The 9,000-nt window shown below is 38.8% G+C and overlaps 1 protein-coding gene across 3 annotated transcripts in view; it reads right to left on the reverse strand.

The window, feature by feature from the left end:
- The window catches only part of RAP1A (RAP1A, member of RAS oncogene family), a 74,834-nt gene extending 66,858 nt beyond the window's left edge, over nt 1–7,976 (reverse strand). The window contains exons 1-2 of one of the 3 annotated variants that reach the window (XM_069478975.1): nt 7,865–7,976; nt 698–787 (exon numbers count right to left, since the gene is read on the reverse strand). The gene's annotated coding sequence lies outside the window, so the exon portion shown is untranslated. Of the gene's footprint in view, nt 1–693; nt 788–7,864 lie in introns of all 3 variants that reach the window. The other 2 variants (XM_069478974.1, XM_069478973.1) reach the window with 2 other exon arrangements.
- Nucleotides 7,977–9,000: the final 1,024 nt, after the last annotated feature.

Genomic DNA, 9,000 nt, shown 5'->3' on the forward strand with positions numbered 1-9,000 from the left:
ATATTTCCTGCCCTCTAGGAGACTGGCAGAAAAAACAAATTCAACAAAAACAGACTTTATTAAATACCTACTGTGTGCCAAGCACCCTTACACATTATTTCTAATCCTCTCAATAATCCTTTGAAGTAGGTATTATCACTCTCCTTTTAAAGATAAGAAAGCTATGGTTTAGAAACATCAAATCATATACATATTTAGTAAGTTGCCTCAAATCATGTACTTAGTAAGTGGCAAAGCAAGGATGTGAACCCAGGCTGCCTAATTCCAGAGCCATTGTTCTAAACATAAACAGTTATTCAATTTTTTTTAAAAGTCAGAACCATGTGACTATCCACCTCATCTATCTGAAATAATTAGTTTCACATTATATTTCTACTTACTACATACTATATAACATGCTTCCTCATGTTTGTAGTTTTAGTAAAAGAAGATCATTAAAATTCTATTTCTCTCCAAAAAAAGAATAATGCTCAAATTGCAACTTCAATCCAATGTCTTCTATCACAGAGATTACTTTTACCAAAAATATTTTTAAAGAAAATCTTTCCAACCAACTTTTTGGAAGACAACCGCAAATTACTAGTCATATACTATGAAGGTTTCACAGATTATTAATAATATGAGGAGTTTGTGATTACCACCCCAAGAATGTAACAGATATCTATCAAATTGGCAAAGATTATAAAAACTGACCTACTCAATGCCATTGAAGGTGCAGTGAGACACACACTCTTATACACAGGGTAATCACCCTCTGATCCAGTTATCCCACTTCTGGGAATCTATCCTATAGGAAGAAAAAAAAAAACAGAGATGCAATCAAAGATAAATGTACAAAAATGTTTGCCCCAGTGTTATTTAAGATAGTCATATTATAAAGAATCAACCTTAAAGTCCCACACTAGGAGACCAACATTCCATTCAGGGAAAAGAGGTAAGATCGAAACAGTATATATAAAGGTATAGTTCCAATTTTTGTAAAAAATTTAAAAATTTGTACATGCAAGGAAAGAATTGGAAAAATATACATTAAAATGTTAGCAATAATTTTCTCTGGATGATGGGATCACAGGCGATTTTCAATTTCTTCTTTTTACTTATGTTCTTTTCAAAATTTGTCACAATGTAACATGAAATACTTTAAACAGAAAAAAAAAAATGTTTAAGCAGTCATAGCCACTGAAAATGATCCTGAACCTAACAAGGGCACATTAGTCAGAGTAGGAACTATATTTCCTAGTGCAAAGAAAACCTCAGATTTGTTTCCACCTTCTATTATGTTCGTGTTTACTTTCAGATTGTGTAAAAGATGTCATCCAAAACTCAGTAATATCTGTATTTACAAAACTACACAAGGCCCACTATCTAAAAGTCAGCCAATGTGCCAAAAGCAAGCATCACAGTTAAGTGGACTGAAAACTGTATGTATCTATCGAGAATAATAAATGTCTAATTAATCCTAACTCAAAACATGCAAAATGGAAAAACCAGAAAAACTATTCTCATTTTGTGAACTAACTAAATATACTATTGTTGCCTTATAAGCAAATCATAATTAGGTCTGCAGTGGGGAGGAACTTAAAAATAAAACTGGCAAGCAACCAACATTCACTAAAAATGCACATTGGTGCATTTTATCTATTTGTACATTTCTGTCCTAGCTGATAGTTAACTTTAGAGTCACAGGACGACTTTAATCAGTGCAGAAAAAATATTAACAAGCTGTTCTACAAAAAAAGTCTCATAGAATTAAAATTGCTGTCTAAACAAGGAAACAACTTCCCTACAATGTGATAAGTATATGCACGTGTGCGTGCATGCAAAAAAACAATTTACAAAAAAAAATGTCTTGGACTAAAGTAAAATAGGCAGTAGAGCAAACAGTTCTTATTTTACTATGTTTTAAACAACTCAGAAACTGATGTGCTCCAATACTAAGAAGCTATTAGAAAACAGGATCACAGAAAGAACTGTTCAACAACTAAGGGGGAACTTAAAATAGTCACATTGATTTTACTTAGAATATGAGTATCATTCTACTTTTACTCTACCATGAAAACACATTTATTTACAAAACATATGTAAGGCTCTAGCAAACAAATTACTAGGCTATAAATTCCTTAAAGCAGAAACTACACCTTTAGATCTGTGTCCATCAAAGAGCCTAATTTTGGGTCACTCAAAACACCTGTTCCAAGATTGAGTCTGAAATCTATCAATGAAATTATGCAACATTTCCACAAGCATACAATGGGATTTAAAGGGCAGTTTCAAAGGCATCAATAGATTTGGGATAGACGGTAAACTATATAAAATTCAAAGATTAGTGTTAATTTTCGACTTCTACAATAATTAACTTCTCGGTTGCTTGCTTAATGTTTTATAATATAGCCAACTTGTCTAGAACAGAATGATCCTATTTATAAATGAATTTTAAAATATCACTGAAAATACAGTGAATAAATTTAGTCTCCAAATTACACATCTGACATAACTGAAATGTACAGTCTGCAATAAGAGATTTCCTACTGCTAACTTAGAGTCATGCAAACTGCATTTGGGATTTGTCCAAATAATTGCATCCAGTTCTTTGCACCTCTCTTTATAGTTTTGTCTTTGATAGCTAAACCACAGTCTATCATGAGCAAAATTATTTTGTATACCCAGAATAAGTGGGTATAGCATAGAATTACAAAAAACCACGAATAACACAGGTGTATATACTTGTGAGTTTAAAGTAGGGTGTTCCAAGTTTTAATTAATCCAAGAGTAGCTTTTATCAAGTTAGTTGTAGTTCAGTATATTCCTGTTCTTATGAAATGTGGCCTAATTTAAATATATTCTGAGACCAATCATAGGATTATAAATTTAATTTTAAATTTGGTTAACTTTAACACTCCACACATTGACCCACTCACTACCAATGTGAAGTAAACAGGCTAGAGATAGGAAATACTGGGAAAACTGGAGTGATTTATAAAGAATTTTTTTCAGACTTACATAGCCTAACTAAGTCATTAGTGCTTTTAAAAAAGCCATTAACTTGTCTAACGATCGAAATTTATTTCATAAAACATATTTAATCTTATATGTATCATGAACTTCTGAAAATTATATTAAAAAGATTATTTTTAGGCCACTTATAAAAGCTCACTATTTCCTGTTTCAACTCTACCTTAATAATCACACACAATTTCCTTTTTTCTTTGGGGGGTGTATGTGCATGCTTCTACCTTCTACCTCTAAACGGCCTATTTTCAAGCGGAAATGAGAGCATGGCACAGTTCTCTGATGAACTGCTTTGTTGATCAGAACATCATGATAATGAACAAAGCTAAGCTTATAGGTTCAATACTCATCTGGATCATTTAACTTTGAAACAAACTGCCCTCTCAGCCAGTCATCTCAAAACTGCATGCCAAGGGGACTGGGAGAGTGTGAATCATTCAGTGCAAACCCATAAACACTGTTATAATACAAAAAAATCAAAATGTAAATAGACCAATATTATCTTTGTGGAAGACTGAAAAGCACATGAAAACTATCACTTGTAATCCCCAAATTTCATGTACATAAAAAAGGGGAAAAAGAAAAAATGGACAATTCATCTGTCTTAGTAACACATGAAAACCTAAATACTTTTGTTTAATGCTGAACTTTTTCATAAGATGTGAATTTGGCATTAAGTCATGCAAAAACTATGTGATGTCAGAACGAGCAAAAAATACTTGGAGATATGCCATAACTCTTTTACAAATGATTAATTGTAATCAATTATTATAATTGATTCATTTAATTGAAAAGGAAACATTAGGGGAAAGTAAGCTTATGTTCACAATTTCAAATGCACCACAATATTAAAAGATAAATGCTTTATATGAGTTATTTTTATTGAATATCTAAAACCAGAGAATTTTAGAACTGGTAGCTTAGAAGTTATCTGAGGTTCAATGAACATTTACTGTGTCCTTAGCACAAATCAGACACAGAGCTAGGTGCTTTCAGGTGACTCAATTAATTCAACCTGCGCTCTTTCAGAGACGTTGAAGCTCCCTGCTTATGCCAAATCAAGCCATCTAGGTTTCAGAACCAGAAATGCTGAACAAAGCCCTCATAGTGGTATAATTTTCTATCAGAACGGACTGATATCATCCTCCCCTAAACTAAAAAAAAATTTCAAAGATGCAATGCTGACCTTATTTAACAAAAACAATAGTCTCTGTTTTCTAAATAACTATGAAGAATTTCAACAACTTAAAAATTCAACTATGAGAGTCCTCAACTAAGTACCTGTTGCATAATTTATTGCAAAGAACAAAACATGGGGCTCTTAGCTATAAGATTCTAAAATCAAACAAAACAGAAATTAATTACAAGATACCATTAAAAATTCCTTTGTAAAAAATATACAACAGTAATTACTCATATGAAAAATTGGCTGCCTACCTGAAATACCTATTTTATATAAAAGATCATCAACCATATACTAACAAAGTTCATAGGTAATAGTAAACACTGGCTAGATCTCGAGTTATTTAACTATCATATATTACCACAGACTGTAAAACTCCCTGAGGGCAGAAACCCTGCCTAATTCATCTCTGTATCCAATAATTAGCACCCTGTTGTTAAATACTGGAGAGAGGTGAGCTAACATATGAACTCTAAATGTAAGCTATTGAAAAATTCAACCTAACAATCTAAGTTTTCTTTTTATGACTGAAATTATTTTTTAAGTGCTAAATAGTAATACCCAATGCAAATGACATTAACATGAAATCTATGCTCAACAACTGTGGCTGTCAAAACTAGTATAACCTACTCTTTGAAGGCAATTCAGATATACATCAGAAGACAAGTATATTCATACACTTTGATCCAGTAATCCTTCTGGAAATGAATCCCAAGGAAATATTTCAAAAGAAAAAATGTTGCATATGCATGTGTTTACTTTATTATTTTAATAAAGAAGGGTAATCTGGAGTTAGAGAAAAAAAAATAAAGGAGGGAAAAAGGAAACTACCTATATGCCCAATAGCAGAAAGATAAACTATTTTGTAATCACTGAAAAAGGCTAGAAATTAAGATTATTTACTTCCTAACTGGTCTTCCTGCTTCCACTCTTGCCTCTCCCCACCCCAAGTTGATTTCCACACAGCAGCCAAAATCATGCTCACAAACTTAAGTCAGAACAAGTCTCTCTTCCATTCAAAACCTTCCAGTGGTTTCCCATCTCATCCAAAGTTCTTTCCAGGGTCTACAAGCCTTACAGTGGCCCCAGCTACTTCTCTAACTTCAAGACCTTTCACTTTCCCTCTTGCTTACTGTCCTCCAACCACACTGGCCTTCTAGCTGTTCTCAAAAAGCCCAGGTACACTCAGCTGTCTTTGCACTTGCAGTCCTCTCTGCCTCTAATCTTCTTCCCCAAGAGAATACACACCCCTCACTTCCTGTACGTCTCTGCTCCAGTCTCAGGTCTTCCCTGACTACCCTGCCACTGTTTCTCTTTCTCCCCCCACCCTACTTTAATCTTCTGGATAGCTCTCATCACCTGACATATTCTATATTTGGTTATGGCCTATCTCTCCTGATTAGAATACAAGCTCTGTGATAGAAAAGACTGTTTTATTCACATAGTAGGCATTCAATAAGTGCTTGTTGAATCAATATTGAATGTTGATACGATAATTATTAAGTACATGAAAAACCATGTATATGAATAAGCTTGAAAAGGAAAAATGAATAGTTTGATTTGTGAACATTTTCAAGTGCTGATCATATAGCTAAAAAGTAGTTTGTACAATAAAAACCATATGTCAGTTGTGATTATGATTTTAAGCAGCCAAAAATTATTAGAAAAATCTTGTTCTCAAAGACCCATTTTAAGTTTAGTCTTTAAATGTAGATACTGTCATTACTGAGCCCATACAAAGAATGAACAAAGACTTTTGAACAGTTTTAATATGAAACTCCATAACACTCAAGGATTCCAGTTCACTTGTAAGACAGGTGTCCATGGTTGGCTTCAGAGGGTCCCTAAAACTGAATGCAAAATTTTGTGCATAAATATCTATTAACTTTTTTTTCTGGAGAGAGAGTTCATATATTTTCAAAGGTGTCAGTGGCCTAGAAAAGGTTAAGAATTACTATCTTATATATTGGAAGTGAAATGCAATATCCTAATATAAGGTACCTCTCAAAAAGAAGATATACAATACCTAGACACATCCTTGTAATCATTAAATTCATTCAACAAATAGTGAACATGTATGATCCTCAAAACCTTATGCCTACTTGTATCTGAAACAGTACATAATTCAAAATAACAAGGAAACAAGACAAGATTCATTGAAACATCACACTAAAAAATAATATCAAACAATATAAATATAATTCCAAGACAAAAAGTGTTATAGGAAAGCATAGTAAAGACAGAAAGTCTAGGGGCTTAATTTAGCACCTATTATGTCTAAGTATCACAGAAATCAATTACATCAAAAGAAAAGAAAAACTACCCATAAACATGTCCACTCCCACACATTCTGACAGGAAACCCAAAGAAAGTTTCCAAATCCTGTTTCCAGCAGCATCTCTTCTGAGACTGCCTGTCAGCAAGCTTTTGAAGGTAGGAGCCCCAAGTTTTAAGAGCTGATACTTTACTCTTAATGTAATAAAAACATCAAGAATCATCATCTGCCACCCAAGAAGCAGAAAACAGTGTCTACCTGTAAGGCTGTGGCCCATTAATCTTCTGCCCTGTTATTCCATTTCATTTTTTATTCCCTCCTCCCTTCAACGCGGTGACAAAATTTTCCCTCCCAAAATGGAATACATTACTCCTCAATGCTAGTTCTTTTTTCAAGAGGTCAAAGGTCCCCTAAACTCTGGTTCTCAGCCCTATGAGGAGATCCCGTTTTTCAGGCACAAATGTCTTCCTCTCATCTCCCCAGAGCAATACATTACACAATTCAACTGAAGACACCGTCCTTAACTTCCTGAGGGGGAAAGTGACACTTCTACCAACCCTAGTCTGGAGGAAAACGAGAATCACACCGTGACCTAAAAGCCCTAACAAAATTCTGGGAAGAAGCTGAGACCCAAGAAAAGCAACAGCCGAAAAGGCGAACACATGGCATGTTACGGAAGACACGGGGTAAAGAGGGCGGGAAAGGGGCTGGAAGGTGGAGTGGGCTGTAAAGATGTCAGCCCTACCCACTGGGGGAATAAAGGAAGAAAAGGGAGACCCTGAACCCTGACACAAGTGAGCACACAGAGGGCAACCCTCCAGTCTACCCGTACCTCTCTAGCAGAGGACAGAGGACAGAAAATTCACCCAACCCTCCAATTTCCTCCTCGTATGCCCCCAAACGGAGAGCTGGGTTTGAAGGAAGCTCTGACCCCAGTCTGGGGACACGCAAGAGGAGGAGAAAGGCAGAGATGTCCAATCTTCCATAACTCTCAGGCAGTGAGGGGCGAGGGCACTGTGTCCGGGGAGATGGCGAAGGAAATGGGCTTGTGCTATGACACCTCGGGGAGTAGGAGGGTGGGGGACACAATGTCCTCTTTCTCTCCCACAGCCGGCCCGGGCCACTCCCGACTGTCTCCCGCAGGCCCAGCCACAGTCAACCGGCTCGGTCCGCGGGCGTGGTTGGCTCTGGCCCTGGAGGCGGCCGGGCCTTCCTAAGCCCCGGCCCCTCCCGCCGGCCAGGCCCCCGGGCCGCCGCCCCGGACACCGAGGGAACGCGGAGGAGGAAGGGGGAGCCAGGGCACTGACCAGCGACACGAGCCGCCTCAGCCCCAGCTCGGCCGACCCGCGCCCCCCGCTCCCTCTGGGACCGGCTGGGGCTCCCCGCCCCTCACTCACCCCCTCGGTCCGGCGCCTCCTCCACCACCTCCTCCTCCTCCTCCCTCCTCTCGGCCGTGGCTCCTGCTCCGGCTCTGCGCGGCGACGGCAGCAGCGACGGCCTCGGGAGCGACGGCGGCAGCGCCTCCAGAACGCGCACGCACGCAGCACGCAGGCCCCGCCCCCTAGTCCCGCCCCGCCTCTCTGAGTCGGCGTCGGCGAGGCTTCGGCCCCGCCTTCCCCGCGAAGTTGGGGAGTTCGCTTAAAGGAGCCGCGTAGGAAGGGCTAGGGAAAGCCGAGAACTAATGGAAAAGGAGCGGGGAGTTTCAGCTTCGCAGAGGGCGGAATAGGGGGTGGGTAAGGCCAGAAATGGAATGAGGAGGGGTCCAAAGATTCGGGAGGAATAGAATTTGGAAGGAAGGCAACCATCCGACAAGTACTAATTGAGCACCTATTAGGTACCAGCCACTGTACTACGCGCAGGGGATAAAGCCATAGAGACAAGCAAAGGCCTTCATGGAGTTTGCATTCTAGTCGGGTGGGCGAGGGGAGACAGATGGCAAACAAGTGACAAAAGTTGCAGATAATGATAACTCGTGTGGAGGAAAATAAAGCAGGGGATGGGATGACTCTATAGCTGGTTAGATGTTACCTTTCAAAGAAGACCTTTGCGCACATACATGCATGATATGAAGGAATAAGCCTAGCAAACACTGGGGCGGGGTGGGGGCTAGGTAGAAACAGCATTTCCAGGCGGAGAGAAAATCACCCATAAACCCAGCGGGGAGTGGGGCGTATGCACCTACCTTGTTGCTGGAACAGCAAAAGGCTAGTATGACTGAGCACAGTCAGCCAGAGAGCAGTGTAAAATAGTTAGAGAGGTGAGAGGTCGGCAAGTGGCCAGATCCTGTGGAGCCTGTGGGCCATTATAAGAACAACTGGAAGCCAAGGGAGGAGGGTGAGCCAAGGAATGACCACATGAGATACACACATTTTTAAAAATTAGTCTTGCTGATGTGTGTCAAATAAACAACAGGGAAGCACAAATGTCAGGAGGGAGACCAGTAAGAAGGCTGTTCATGATAGCTTGGACTAACTAGGATGGCAGCCGCATACAGGATGAGCAGAGGGCTATTTTATTTTATTTTTTAAAGACA

This window comes from Eulemur rufifrons, chromosome 8 (genome assembly GCF_041146395.1).
Source record: "Eulemur rufifrons isolate Redbay chromosome 8, OSU_ERuf_1, whole genome shotgun sequence".
In the NCBI taxonomy this organism is placed as follows: Eukaryota; Metazoa; Chordata; class Mammalia; order Primates; family Lemuridae; genus Eulemur; species Eulemur rufifrons.